The sequence below is a fragment of the Gallinula chloropus genome, assembly GCF_964237585.1.
Source record: "Gallinula chloropus genome assembly, chromosome: 4".
Lineage (NCBI taxonomy): Eukaryota > Metazoa > Chordata > Aves > Gruiformes > Rallidae > Gallinula > Gallinula chloropus.
In genome coordinates, this window is record NC_140088.1 from 4,942,276 (window position 1) to 4,958,607 (window position 16,332).

Genomic DNA, 16,332 nt, shown 5'->3' on the forward strand with positions numbered 1-16,332 from the left:
ACGGGGCATCCACCACCTCTCTGGGCAGCCTGTTCCAGCACCTCACCACTCTCTCTGTAAAAAAATTCCCCCTAATATCTAATCTAAACCTTCCTTCCTTTAGTTTTAATCCATTCCCCCTTGTCCTGCCAGTGTCTACCATTTTAAAAGGTTGATTCCCCTCCTGTTTGTATGTTCCCTTCAGGGACTGGGAGGCTGCAATAAGGTCCCCCCGCAGACTTCTCTTCTCCAGGCTGACCCAGCCCAGCTTCCCCAGCCTCTCTTCATAGGGGAGCTGCTCCAGCCCTCTGATCATCTTTGTGGCCTAAGCTGATTTCTTTCATCACAGTAATGCAAGCCTTTTCCAGAGGACAACAGGCCTCCTGCAAAGAGACAGGAGTTCTTAACAACAGGTTTATATGGTGGGAGTACAGCTGTGGCCTGCAACATGATAAGCACCAACAGGAGCTCAACTGGCTCACTTTGAAGTTTGTAAGCATCAGCAAGAAGGCAGCACCAGCACACTTCTACACAAGGCCGAGAGGCTTTGCAGAGAGCAGGTGGCAGACTGACAGGACCACAAGGTGTCCTGAAGAAATTACACTGGCCCAGCAACCCACACAGCCTGTGATCACAAGACAGGATGCCATACGACCCACTGAATCCCGACACTCTGGCTAATAAAACCTTCAAGGCTCCACACCTGCGCTTCCCAAGTCTCTGCTGCTGCTCTCTGTCGTGTTTCTGTCAGCCACTCTTTCCAAGTATTTCCTTTGGATTCCTAGAGCAGACTTCCTTTGTGTTTCTTATGCATGGCATAAGTAACTGGGGTGAAAAGATACTTGGTGTCTTTTCCATTCCATGCCACAATTTGGAGCATAGGCCATGCTTTTGGCAAGGGACTTCACTACAATCTCCTCCCTTCAGGATATTATGAAAACTTACACTATAGATTCTTTGAACATGCCACAGCTTCCCTTGAATGTGTTGCACCTTCCTCCACAAGCTTCATTATCACAGAAACCCCTTAAAATATTCAGAAGGACATTTCAAGCAAGACCAGAAGCAAGTGACAGCCCTACACACTCTCCCTCCAAAATAACCTAATGCATCCCTTTCAATGCAAACTGAGGACAAGGCATCCAAACACTAAAGGGTCACTCTCCATACTCAGCTCCTCAGCAACAGGAAGAGTCCAGCTGCCATCAATCTCCCCTCTACATCTCTGGGCCTCCTGCTGCTTGAAGTACCACTATCACTTTTGCTCTTATGGGCCACTGGCTGTAAGGAGCCTTCACTAGACTTCTCTGTTCAAGGGATCCCATCCAAGCTTCCTCAGTCCTCTGCTTCTAGTACACTACTGAATAAGTGACTCTCACTCCCTGCTTCCTTTTGCTACAAGATTCTCAGTCATTCAGTTCTTTTCCCCAGCACTTGGAAAAGGGACCACTGTAACATTGCTGACAGTCCCTAGGCCTTGAAACCCAAGTTGTATAGGTCTAAGTCTGGCTTTCTTAGGAGAGCTGCTTCCCCCTTCTAAACCCACCTTCCTCTTCTGCCCCAGTAGTGGTGTCATGGTCCTCTCCTGATGCGGTTTTACCTGCAGTTACTCAGCTCCAGATCCACACATCTGTGTGTGCGTGCTGCTGACCTCCAGTATTGCCCCCTACTGAGCACAGGACACCACAAAAAAACATAACTTAAAAGGAGGACAAGGAATCTCTGAAACCCTCCCCAAGTGTCTCCTCTCCAGACCCACCAGTTCACCACATGGGTTACCAGCAGGTTGCTGACACCCAGACTCAACTCCCATTCCAGGGGTAGTATCTGCTCCTTCCACTGCATAGACACAGACTCCAACATCCATCCTTCTAAAGGTCATTGGATTTTTTCCCTCATGTGAAGCAGCTGGAATCTGTTACCCCCCACCCTGCAGTAAAGCTAGGTCATGCTGACAGCAGAAAAGCACAAAGGACTGGGCTGGACCCTTTGGGAAATAGCTGAGGGTTACTGCAGACCAGCCCTTGAAACAAACATTGAGAGAAAGTTGAGGAGCATTCAAAAGCTCCAAAGTCATGTTAGTGCTCAGCCTGATTAATTCCTCATCAGTACTACTGATTATGATCTTCAATGCCTCCTTTTTGAGCTAAACATTTGTATTTGTCCATTTGCCTAGAATAACTTCTACAAAACCAGCAATTTCTCAGTTGAAAAAAATTGGTCAGGTTATTCACAATGATCCTAAATAAAGCAAGTCAACCTAAGATAAAGGGGACCTCAGCTAAAACACATGAAACCACAGCTAGAATAAATGGATAAATGCACACTTTCCACAATGGAAGATCACTACTGGGGTCCCACAAGAATCTGTACAACGGTCTCTGCTGTTCAAAACACTGATGAAGTGATCTGGGGGAAGGTGGGGACCAGAATGACAGTTTGCTGATGAAAAAGGCAGTGAGAAGTGTGAAAAAACATCACATTACTGAATGACATCACCTTAAATTGGTAGGTGACATTCAATTTAATCACTACAAAGTCACACATCCAGGGAAACACAACCCTACTTCTATCTACACAGTGGTAGACTTTGAACTAGTTATTTCTATTCAGGAAGGAGACCTTCCAGCTAGAGCTAAATAGATTTTTTTCTATGAACACATCACTAAAATGCTCTCAAAAAGAAAACTCAGAGGAAAGGCATAGGGAAAAAACCCACGAAAATGACTATGCTACCATATAAACCAAAATTGCATCCATCTCATATTGAGGATACTTCTAACCCCGTCCCTCTTTCCTTTTTAAAAAGCCTACAGTAGAACTGGAAAAAGTACAAGGAAATGCTGTAGAGATGATCAAAGGTATGGAACAGCTTATATATTGAGGAATGACTAAACAAATAGGGACTCCTCAGCTTGGAAAAAGGACAACTAAAAGGAAATAAGAAAAATACCTATAAAATCATGGGCTTCAGGGAAAATGAGAATAGGGAGCAATTACTCACTTCTCACAATACAAGACATAGGAAAAAATCAAATTAAGTAATCAGGTGAGCAGGTTAAAACCAACAAAAGGAGGTAGTTTTTCTCATAACACATAATTAAACCGCGGATGCCTTCTTACTACAGGAAGCCAGAGATGACACAATTTTACAGGGGTTCAAAAATTATTAGACCAGCTCACAGAAGCAAGAACCACTATTTACGTAGAAAAATACCATCTCCTGGTCAGAAAATCACCCAGTCCCACAGATTACTGGGGAAGCATCACCATTCCATGACATCATGTAATGAGCTTCCCACAGAATCTTCCATGGGCAGGACACTGAACCAGAGAGCTCACCTGAACTGCAAAAATACAACCAATATTCATTCATCAGGGGTCTGAAACTAAACCTGTCTCAGGTCTCAGTCAGAAGTTAGAGAAGTCAGTCAAGCACTCTAAGGTATTCAGTCATGTTGTGTGATTAATTTTAGAAACTCATGTCTGTTCCAACTTCTCTCATTTCTACCTCCAGCTCAGAGCTTTATGCAATGCATAAAGTTTATCCTTTGATCCAAAAGAACCCCTGGGAAGCTAGCAAATGAGTGATGTGTTCTAAAACATAGAAGTCAGAAAGAAATGTAGGGGATAAAACTGATGTAAATGAAACTCCACCAAAGTTGGACCTGCTGATAGCCAAACTGGCATCATGCCACAGAGATGATGTACTGCAGTGCTGTGCAATCTGTGTAGTACTACTGTGAGGGCCACTAAGTGATGGCAAAACTTTAGTATCATTTCCTTGACCCTTATTTTTTGTTTGGTTTGGGTTTTTTGAGATACCTGGGCAAAGGATTAACTATGATGGAAACACAAATACAGAAGACTGATGGTCCAGTTCTAAAAAATGCACTGGGATTGCTGGCTTGCTCTAAACTTTGCCCACTTCAATCACCTCTCAAATGCTCTCACTTGTTTTCTAATCTATTTTAATCCATTTTTTTCTGTTTTAACGTATGATCTGTAGCCCAAAATAAATTCTTTAGGATATAACACTGGCCAGATAAGCTTGGTTTAAACTACCCAGGAAAACTGTTGAAACTACATTATTAAATCTTTAGGAAGAGCTACATTAAAACCAAAACAACAACCAACCAAGCAAAACCACAGAAGCTTTGGCTAACATTTTCTTGCAGCATAGATGATCTTGTATGCAACTCCTGGCAGTTCTAATACCCTCTCTACATGTGATGTAGCACACCAGCACTTCATTTTTTCTAGATGCTACATTGAAAGCACTGTTGCTTGCCTGAGTATGCTTTACAGCCTGCAGAACCCTTCTGAATTGAATACACTTCCAGTAGTTTCCATAGGGGTTGCTTCTTTATAGATGGAAATCAACATGAATTCATCATATATAACTTCAACCTTTTATAACATAAGCATTAAATATTTGACAACAGAAACCCTGCATACTTGCAAGTCTCAGGATCACTGACAGAGAGAGATATTTCATCCACAGTTTTGGAAAGTCCTCCAGGTTATCAAGTTGCTGATGTTCTAACTAAGGCAAAGCTTGTGCTAGTCCAGGAGAACAGGGCTTAGGATCTGAGAGTCAGTATGGTGCCCCCAGATGTGCTCCAGCCTTTTTGCCACGTTCACAAGGACGCATCGTGGTGCAGCTCCCATCCTCAGTCTCTGCCTGTCACATGATTTATCAAAGCGTGGCAGCACCCTGCACCCTTCCTGCAATCAGCTCTTCTGCTTAACAGGCTCAACTGAGTTAGAGAAAGCTGGAAAAAGACTGGAGAGCACCTCACACCTTAATAGATACACTAGAGGTCACATAGTAGAGAGAGACTATATAAAATACCCCACACTGAAGGAGAAGCTTTTTCACAACTCTCACCATTTCATACAAAGCCAAAAATATCCAGAAAAATCCCACATCCCCAATGGAAATTAAGATCAGAGAGTCAATTCTCACAGACCTGTTTGTTATCAATTCGTGATTATTGCTTGAACACTAATGATTGACCGAATATTCAGAGATGCATGCAAATGTAAATGGGAAATAGAAATTCCTGCCTGTGCCACCAGAAGAGATTGGGTTTCATTCTGTCAGCCAGGCTGGTTGTGAGCAATCTTCTCACAGCTTGCTCTGGATTATTTATGAGTTGCTTAGTTTAGAGACCTGGCCAAGATTCAGGCCTTCACTATGTACAGGAAATCTCAGCCTTGGCATTATGGCTCATCTTTTGTAAGCAAGATTGTGTCCTTCCAGCAGCTCTTAGGGCTACTCAGTGTTTTTGGCAAGAAACCCACTGTGTTCCTTTCTTCCAACTGCAGTTTTCATAAAGTCTGGGCCAGATTTCCACCTCCCTCTTCACTGACAGCATCAGACCTCTCTGCTGCAGCCTTTTGCTTCCGACATCAAATTTCAACAGATCTCCACACTATTCTGATCACAACCCAGCCTAGAAGTGCTAGAACATCATGCCCTTAGCTCCAGGTTTTCTGGCTCCAAATTCCTTTCTGCTCTAGGTCTCTCTTCCAATTTATCAGCTCTTTCCAATGTAAGCAACCCTCATGCAATCAACTACCTACACCTGTACTAGGAACTAATGGCAGTACACTAGAATGCTAAATACTAGAAGTATTAATGTACTTAATCAACCACAGAAAAAAAAGAGTTCATGAAATCTAGTCTTCATACAGAAGGGATGTGATTGTCAGCTCTTACAAGAAAGAAGAGCACTGGCTTCTGTTCCCATTCCAAGGGGTGAAGTTGTAGACAAGACCAGACCACAGAACAGCACTCTGAGAATCTCATAGTTATGAAAAATCCTGACATAAACCAAGTCCATACTAAAAGAACGACATTGGTTAACTACTAATGAGAGCTCACACTTCTAGTATGCACTGCACCCAAGTACCTCAAACATCTGAAAGTAGGGTCTACTATAACACTACCACTGCTAAGATGAGTAATACTAGACAATAAAAGACAACAGCAGAGAACAGGGCAAAGAAAAATATTTACTAAAGTGAAACAACAAGGAAATAGTCAGAGGAAGAGAGGGCAATGCAGGAGTAGAAGGGATTCAGAATACAATTTCTTAATGCATAATTTGGATATAAATTTGGTTTAAAGTTTCCAATGTTCCCCCCCAAAAAATAAGGATTTTAAATATAAATACTATACATAAAGCTTTCATTTACATTTCAACTGAAGCCTTCTTCTAATGGCACAGCTGGGGCCTTGTTTGACACCAACTCCTGTGTGGCAGGCAACAACACCAATTCATGAGTATACTGGTATTCCCCACCTATGGTGTACTATGCAGACACTTTTGAGACATTTTTAAAAGTACCTTCATCCCACTGCAGGGTAATGCAAACTAGAGTCAAATTACTTGTGAAAGTGAAGCTTCAGCATTCTTAAAGTGTATTCCTCTATGTTTAACCCTACTTAGTTTTTGAGAATTGATAGTATGGCAGTGGGAATCAACATAGCTGGAGGTCTAGCAGACTGAGAAAAGAATTATCCTCCTTTTAAATGAGAACAAGCTAACAACGAAGGTATTCAGCATCCCTGCCTGTAAAGACTGGAGCTAAGGACATTTACAAGGGTCACTGCTGGCAACAAGACACCCCACTGCATGTATAAATCAATGCTCACGCTTTGCCCTGGAATGCAACGCCATCTTGGGCAGCAGTTTCTTTCCCACAGGGCATTCAGGTGGTATGACAAGTCCAGGAAGCTTTCAGTACAAAGCTTTAGTGGGCACCAGCTTCTAGAAAGTAGTTGGCATAGTAACTAATGATTCTGTCTAGCGTGGCTGCTCCCAGCATCCTGCCGACTTATGTTCAGGCACTCAGAAAAACACAGAACATTTTCTTTGGCACTCTACATGCTTCTTCCATCCTTAACAATAGGCCCTAGACTGGGCCTGGCTATGGAGCAATGATAAACATAGTGGGACAAAGCCCAGGACGCTGGGGGCCTGGCTGGGATGCAGGACTGTCGGGCCTCTCGCAGCGCCACTTGCCTCAAGCCCTTTCTTTGTCTTTTCTCCCTCTTTCCCTCCCCTCAGCTTCAAAAACAATAAATTAAGAAGTGAAAAACAAAGCAATGAGTCTTTGAGAATGATTTGCTCCTTCCTGGCCTCTGCTGTTATCAGGAGTATCTACGGAAGAGTGACTTTAGGCCTGTTTAGTCAGCAGGAATCTGTGTTTCAGCATGGCCTGTAGCTCCCATTGCTGAAAACGCACCCCCTAAAACACTCAGCAGCAGCAGCTCTGGTACAAAGGCAAAGAAAGGTAACTTCTCAAAAAACAGGAGAGAACAAAGCACTTTTGGTATTCCTATAAGAGCTCTGCCTGGGACTTTGGAGATCAGCAGCATGGGGAGCTGTCCAGAACTCACCACAGTGCAGGTACCTACGTGGAGAGAGGGAAGGGGCAGGAAGCAGCGGCCTCTATAAAGTGAGGATGCCATCACCTGGCCTGCAATCTGCTTTTCAGCTATGCAAGAGAAGCCAAGGAAAAGCTTTTAAAGTTAATGAGCAGCCTGTCATGGCTGCACTGACACAACAAACACATGGAACTGCATTTTGGGTTCAAATCCAGTTCAAAGTGACAAATGCCATCTCCCATAGTGAAGGTGCTGCAGAAATGTATGAGGATTTCTGTCCCAAACCATCAATCAAACTTTCCCTTCTTAGCAAGGAGACAGAGTCAGACACCTTGCAATAGTTTTAGCCTTAGTTCTCCAGCTCCCCACTTTTCCAGTCTAAGTAGCTCAAGATACTTTTACACATGAGGCTCTTGCTATCTTTGTTCTACTAGATAACAGAAAATGTACAAGGTCCATGTGAAAAGCCTTTGGGCTGAGTTGTTTTAGGTAGAGAACATGAAAAGTTCTATGGATTGAACTACAATTTCCACATCCATTCATAGGTTAACTGTAATAGCTACCAGAGGCTCAACTGAAGCGTCCCAGGACATTTTAATGTGCATAATTACTAGCAAATGCCAGGAGTCCCCCTCTGCTATTCTTACAGTTCCCTCTTTCAAGTTAGAGAGTTGATGTTGTTACAAGAATTTTATTCAAAACTAAAGATGTGAGCAAAAGCATCCAACTCAGCTCCTCGTGGTACAGAATTAGTATACGTTTCAGTGGCTGGAGGAGTCCACATCACCCTCTGTGGCACAACTCCACAGGCAGGTACACACTCAGTGTCAAGAATTTTCCTTGAAATCCCCAATTAAACTTCTTTTCCTCTGTTCTATTGCATGACCTTCCTCTTATTTCAAGTCTAAACTGTCACTACTACAGCTATGCCTCCCGTGAGATTAGCCAGCTTGGGCACACTTAACTCCAATTTTTCCTCAACTCAGCCCCTTCTGGCCTTTGACAGGACACTGCTTTTCTCTGAACCTTTTCCACTTTATCAGTATTTGGGGTTAGGCAAATACTCAAAACTGAGCACATTGTTCCAGATAAGCAACCACAGTAGTGATACAGGGAAAGCCTGCTGCCTTCTTGCTCCTTCACTTTATTCTACAAATACTAGCAAAGCTCATTTACTTCCTGCTCCATGGCTTCTCCAAGTTATTCCTGCTATTTCCCTGCTATTGAGAAAACTGGGGTTTGGGGGAAAAAAATTTCTTCTACAAAGGCAGTGTAGTACCTCTTTGGTTCTGCTGCTGATCAGGAAGTAAATGCACTTTAGGTCCTGGGTCTCCATATCAAGGCAAGGTCACGAGGTTAGAAATGAGGTGCAGCAAAACAGTCTTGTGACAGCCTAGCAGGACCAGGGCAAGGTGAGATTGTGGAGCACTGGGAAAACCTCTGAAGGCAAGGCCTAACTTACCTCAACTGATCCCAGATTTAGCTGGTATTATCAACCTCTTCCTTTCAGGAGCACTAAAGCTGCCAGTCTCAGCAAATGAAATAAAATATTTACCCTTCAACTGAGCCAATTTTTTGGGGCCCCTAGTAGCATCCTTGGCTCCATGCCAGTTCCAAAATACTGTCAGTCTCTCTGATCTGGGAAATACTTGGCAGGTAAACAACACTATATTTTTTTTCTTCTCTTTACACAAGGGAGCTTTGAAATTCACTAATCGAAAGGCTAAATCACAAGAAAACTAACAGCCAGCTGGCTATGAAGTTCAATGCCTTCATCCTGGTGTGACTCATCAGGTCACTGGAGAAGCAATGAAGGCAACCAAGCATATCTCCCCCATGTGATCTAAATTAACAAAATCACATAGACCTTCTACCCTGATAACTGCAAACACAGGGGTGAACTTTACTGACAGGAAGGTGGTTCTGGCTTCATGTTTTCTACACCTACTTCCACACCTACAAATGGAGTCAGAGCCTACAAAAGCATTTCAACAGCAAGACATATGTACAGTAAGACCAACACAGAAACCTGGTATCATTTTGCTCTCATAAGAAAGTTTTTAGGGAAGATTACATGCTTGAATCTGACATGCATCCCCCTTCCCCACCTAACTTTAAAGCATTAAGTTCAGATAGAGCAGGTGGACTCCAACTGAAGTCACCTCATTTTAGCTGTCTTGCTCTATTTTGATTACGAAAAGTCATTCAATGTGTGAACTGCCACCTTAAATTTGATCACTTGTCCTAGTCCCAGCAGAGCTTCTGGGGTGAATATAGACACCCCACAGAATTCAAAGTCCCAGTATTTAGATGCTTAGAGATGGGAAAGGTATTCCTTGTTGCAGAGGTTCCACTGTAAAATCTTAGTGTGGATCAACACAAAACATGACTTGCACTCCCATTCTTCTACTCTTCCTCTATCAGTGTAGGCAACTCTACTGAAAACCAAACTGGCAAAGACTGAAAGGGCTCTATTCCTGGCCATATCAATTTTTTCTTGGTGCTTTATCCAAGCAGGTTTGGCACATGAGGATGAAAACTCTAAGAGCATACCACTATGTGGCTAGTATATGCTTATGACAGGGTCTGTAATTAAAGTCACAAATCTCTCCAGAAAACTCATATTCCCTACCTCTCTCCAGAGAGGCAAGGGTTAAGTCAGGACCAGCAAGTTAGCCCCACACCCTGTAATGCCTCCTTTGAAAAGCCGCTCAGAGTTTACAGGGAAAGAGTGAGAGTGCAGCTGCTGTCCCAGCCAACATTTGGTTCCTATTACAGTGAATAAATCTCCCCCTCCCCCTTTTCTTCTCCCCCCCCCCCTTTTTATATTAAAAGTCTATCAAACACATTTTTTTCTCCTTAATATTTTCCATTAAGTTTCCTCCTGCATAGGCTTTCCCAGAGTGGGGTGCTCTTTGCTGTAAGTGCTCAGGCAGCAGCTGCAAGATCCCACTGAACTGGGGAATGAAGAAAGCAGCTCTGGCCCCTTGGTCAAGTCTCAAGGGCCAAGTGAAGAATTACAGTTGGGCTAAACCAGTGAAGTCTAGAGCACTTGAGAAAGAATAAACAAACAAACAGAACCCAGGCTGCTGAGTTTTGTAGGGTTAGAATTCATGGGATGGGGAAGATTACTCAAAGCACTCTGAGCTGAGCTAAATGCCCCTGCCACCACCAGCCTCCCAGGGGACACAGCACAGGATGGCATTGCACTGCAGAACCTTAAGGGTTCCTCCAGGGTCATGCCATCCAGTTGTCATACCACCTGCGGCACAACCTTAGTTGTGCTATATAACCATGATGTAGATGTGTCATGTGCTCCTAACAGGATGTTTCGTTGTCTAAATATTAGAGTAATGGAATCTTTAAGGTTGGAAAAGGCCTCTCAGATTGAGTCCAACCACCAGTCCAATACCACTACATCAACTAAACCATGTCCTGGAGTGCCACATCTACATGATTTTTGAACACCTCCACCACCTCTCTGGGCAGCCTATTCCAATGCCTGACCACTCTTTCAGTGAATAAGTTTTTCCTAATATCCAATCTAAATCTCCCCTGATGTGACTTGAGGCCATTTTCACTCATCCTATTGCTAGTTACTTGGAAGAACCACCTCCATTCAGGTAGTTGTAGAGGGGGATAAGGTCTCCCCTCAGCCTCCTCTCATCCAGGCTGAAGAACCCCCAGTTTCTTGAGTCATTCCTCATAAGATTTGTGCTCCAAATCCTTTACCATCTTTATTGCCCTTCTCTGGAACTGCTCCAACACCTCAGTATCCTTCCTGTAGTGAGGGGCCCAACACTGAACACAGTACTCAAGGTGTGGTTTCACCAGTGCCAAGTACAAGGTGAGTACATTGGCACATTCTACAAGGGCACACTGACTTGCTTAGTCCTGCTGGCCACACTATGATACCAGCCAGCATGCTGTTGGCCTTCTTGGCCACCTGGGCACACTTCTGCCTCATGATTAAATATCAGGTACACAAGGCCAAGAATTATAGCCAGATAACAGAACTTCACAAAAGAAACAACACTTCTACATTTATCACCTGCATACCTAAAGGGAAGGACAGAATCTGTTCTGCACTTCCAGAAACAAGATAAACAAATTCACCTAGTCAGGGACTGTGGAAAGTGTTCACCTGAAAGCTAGCTGGGGCACAGCTATATTAGGAGCAATGTTCCAGGTAAAAGAGGTAGAGTAGCACCATGGCACCAGCAAGATGCATCTGCAGCTACCATTCAGTAACACAACTGAAGCCATGTAACAACTAGTTTCTAGAGAAGGTGATCTTTCCAGGTCCCTACTGTGTGGCTGCATGCTTTTGGTTAACAGTCTCTTGGTTTTGGGTAATTCCCCAAGTGTTGATGCAAGGGCAGAGCAAAGGACCTCAAGAGACTTTCTCACTTTCACAGCCAAAATCTGCCAAGCTAGCTCCCTTGTAACAAAGCTAAAGGAGCTTCCCAATGAAAAATTGCAGACTCTAAGCCTGATGGCACTGACATGCTGGCCAAAAAGGCATCTCCACCATTCTTATTTTCACCATATTATAAAATATGATTCTGCATGTAGTTTGTGCTCTCCTTGTCCCTCAAGTGGATTTAGAGATGGTAACAAGGTATGACAAGAAATAGACTGGACTTGAAAGTGATCCCCCACCTGTTAAACAGGATGTTTTCCTCCTCAGGGTCCTTTTGTGATTCTGTTAATGCTGGAGTTAAGGGAGAAAACTGTTTACCCCCACCTCCCTGAACATTTACCAATGGGTAAGAGAAAGAACAGAAGAGCTGACTCTGTCAGCCCACACTTGCTATAGTCTATAACAAGGCAAATACATCAAATACAATAATGGGTGGTGGTGGAATACACTCAGGTCCACCAAAAGGGAATGCTAGCAGTAGTTTTACTTATTGCAGAAGCTCACCCAGTAACTGTATGTGCTGCATGTATGAAACCATCCAATCACACACACTGGGAAAGAAGCTACTGCTATGGAGACCACAGATCCTACACACAAACCACAGCCTCCAGACTTTGAGCCATCCTAAGAGCAGCATGGCACAGTGGCACCAAAGCAGTCTGAGGGTTGTGGCGCTCCCTGTTTTACAGCCCACCTTTCTGGAATCCCTGCAAGCCTCATGATGACCACACAACACACTTAGTATTGCAACAGGTAAATGCTATTTTCCCAAAAGTCAACTTGGTCATCCTACTTCCTTAAAGGTCATGGCAGATACTTTCTGGCAGGGATTATTTCAGCCAAGGGAGTACAAATTTCTAGTAACGCCCTTAAGCTAAAACTGACAGAAGTTTTCCAGGTCTGTAGTGTTCCTTCTAAGGAGTCTCCAGAGAGACCCTACCTGCAGAAAACTACTGCAGAATCCTTTTGAATTCTTCCTAAAAATCCACAGGGTATTTTTCAAACAGATCTGTATTTTATTGATAGCTAAAACACAACCTAAAAAGTCATTTCAGAACAGAAGAGCAGATTAAATTTTGAACTACATGTTATTAGTTTTTAATATAGAAAGTATTTTAGAACAATCTAGTTAGAACTGGAACAAACAAACAAAAAAGTGCACCTCCTTCCCAAAACTTCCTATGCATCTGGCTCTGCTCTCCAGAAACTGGTGATGACATATCAGACCTGGATATAGAGAAGTGCAAGAAAAGAGCAGAAAGAATTTTATTTTTGTACAGCCTCACCTGGAACAGCAAACTCTTCAAGCACTGCAGAGCAAGACTCTCCCCAATTTTTGGCACTTTGTCCTCCAAGGATTAATACCACAGAAGCATGCTGCCTTGCCAGAAGAGACTATTCCAGTTTATGACAGATTTGGCTTCCTTGCTGTTCTTTTGTTTTAAACTATAGAGAATATGGTCCCCATTCCACTCCTAATGTTATTCCATAAATTCCCACCTCCTGTTGGGATCTATCTACCTCTTCGCCTGAAAACAGAGTTCAGCCTGCAGCAGTTCCAGTGATCAAATGTTTTAACAAGAAAAAACACAGAAAAGGTCACATTGCCATAAAGAAATTCAGTTTTCAGTGGAATTAACTGAGTTACAGCAACTTGTTTCTGGCAGAGAAGAGTTAAGAGAGTAAAGGGGAAGCTCCCAGCTAACTGCCTCCAGCAGATACAGCACCGAGTGGTGTCTGTTCCTGCTTTAACAGAGGCTTTATATGAAGCCTTGGCTTAGCCACCACATTTCTCTCTCTTTTTGATAAGATGATCCAGTCCCTCTAGTCTCAGCAAGGAGTTATGGGGCATGATGAGTGTAAATCTCTGCCTATTCTATGTGGTCATTACTGAGCACAGTATTAAAATTAATATGTTTATTTGGGGAGGGGGCAAAGCAGAAGAGGAGAGGAAGCAGGAATGAGAAAGGCAAAAAGAACCCAAAGTGAAATAAATCTTAATAGGCCCAAGCAAGTGCAAGGCACTTCACTGACACATGGCACAGGCACTGTAATTCAAAGGGTGAAACATAACAAAGCAACTCTATTGCTAATACCCATGCTCTCAGTTTAATTAATTCTCTTTTATTTCCCCCCTCTCCATCCTGGCACTGTAAAGAAGAATGCAGAGCATGAAGGCTGGGGGTAGAAGTGCTGCACCGGGCTGAGGCAGCATACCTGGCAGCTGCTACAACAACTTCAAAGTCTCAGCTCCCTTTGAAAATGAATCAGACAAGAACCACTCCTCCTCCCCTTCAGCCTCTTTAGGAGCTGGTACACTTAACCACTTCAGCATGTTTGGCAGTTCTACAGCCACTTCCAAAGCAGGTGGTGGAGTAGAAAATTGTGGGAGAGCCCCAAGTGACGCAGTTGTCTCCTGCTTTCCCCAGCAGGCAGCGAGGCACATGCTGACCCAGCAGCCCAGCTGACAGACCACAACCAAGCACACAGAACAGGGGGAATGTGATTGTACCACTGAAACTACAGGAAGGGCCCAGGTTTACCTCAGTGAACTGGGACGGTGATATCTTTCTCCAGGAAACTCCTAAGCCTGATGACAAAGTCTGTCATTAGAGGAAGATGAGTCAAAGGATGTTCAGATAATTATATTGCATCATGCAAAGAGCTGGCACACTCTCCAAGGCAGTTCCCAGACTTGCCTAGGATTTGTTGAAAGATTCCTCTCAGACCTTGTCTGCAAAAGATGCTCAAGTTGCATAAAAATTACTGGGATTGTCTAGAGCTTGAAATATGTTACGTGAGACTTCGGCATCTGCCTACAACTGTGGGCCAGAAGGTAGAGGCTGTAAGCACTGGCTTTAGTTGCAGCACCTAGAAAGAAGCTTTTCAATGCTGTCCCTTTGAACAGACATCCATATTTGTAACATTTCCTCCTCCAGTGTGGACAGAAGAGTCTGCAATGCAGTTGTGCCAACCCTGCTGGTCATCCCAGCTGCATCCCTTGGGATTTGAAAAAAGGAATCTAGGGATAGTGTCATTTCTTTAGAGAAACTTTGTTAAACATTTGCTTGATTCTTTAATGATCTGATTTGGGTTAGGCCTTTCAATTGTGAGGTCTTCTGGACTTTAAATGGGTGTTGAATATTTCTAATGACTCTGGAAACCAAAAGCCAAGAGCAGGTATCTTCAGAGGAAGTGCAATAGCTTTCATAGGAATTTGTGGTTAAAGATGAAAAAAAGTTATGCAACCCTATATTCCAGTCCAACCCCAATCCCTTTTTCTACAGCCAAAATGGAATTGTTTCCTACAGTGTACAGAGGAGATTTCATAATTAGTCAGAAGCTCCCAGTCTCAGGAACACAGATGTGAAGGATGGAATCACTACCTCAGGAATTTCACCAAGTGACTGCATGTAATGCTAAGCATGAGGGCATCAAAGATGCAGCTGCAGATGCTAAACCCTTATAAGGGCAGACTAAAACATCCCAGCCACTTAGTGGAATAATGCCCTTTCAAGAGTCTCCTACCAGCATAGATAAGGCACATCTAGAGAGGACAATAACAACCGTGCCCCGTGTCCAATCAAGAAATCTCCATTATATGCCACTTCATACTTGATGCTTTTCATGCTGTTTCAGCAAATGTTCTGAACAGAGTAGACTTTTCTCAAAGGCCACAACTGCTACACTTCACAGAAAATGAGACTGTAGTAAAGACAAAGGGCCCAAACACGGTCTCCAGATGGTTTAAGCCACAGTACAAAGAGTACAACCTTGGTGTTGGACACTGTTTGTGGCTCTGTAGAGACTAGCTGCAGCCTAAGACTGAACACAGGCTCTGCATAAAGGCAAGAAAGAGACATGAGGAATAATAGAGTGGTTGTTACAGAGGTTTGCTACCTAACAAGGTACACCATAGCCACAGGAGTGAGATTTTGAAAAACCAGATGCAACCAACCATGCATTGTATAGCAACAGGCAGAACAACTCACAGTCTCTGAAGTTAGGTGGTATCAGAAATTCAGGTAATTTCTGAGTGAGACAGGCCCACAAAACACCCAGCACCACAGATCTCTTTCACAGAAATGCTCCTCAATAACAGAGGCCTAATGGCAACATTCACATACTCAGGTTCTGCAATGCTTCAGAGGTCACAGTGTATGAACAAATACTTTGTTCATTTCAGAAAATAAAGAAAACCACTCAGTGCATGAATCATATTCTGTCCCCTATGTCTCAAAACAACCTAAAAATTCATGCATAACTTCCTTCCTCTTTACACAGATAGTAGAGGACACTTTCATAATTACATCAGTTGGGTTAGCATCAGCAGCAGGAGGTAGAATTTCAGAAACAAATTAAAATATGACTCTGACATGATCTTGGATTGAAAAATCTAAAAGCAGTTATGCAAACAACATCCTAAACAGAAGGGCAAAATATTTAAGTGAATAAAAACAGCATCCTGGTGAGGCTGCACCTCGAGTGCTGTGTCCAGTTCTGGGCTCCTCACCATAAGAAGGACACTGAG

General features: G+C 43.3%; 1 protein-coding gene across 1 annotated transcript in view; it reads right to left on the bottom strand.

Moving 5' to 3' along the window:
• TTLL5 (tubulin tyrosine ligase like 5) overlaps positions 1-16,332 on the bottom strand; it is a gene marked incomplete at its 5' end in the record, with an annotated part of 136,194 nt that overhangs the window by 33,352 nt on the left and 86,510 nt on the right. The gene's annotated exons all lie outside the window — the stretch shown is intronic.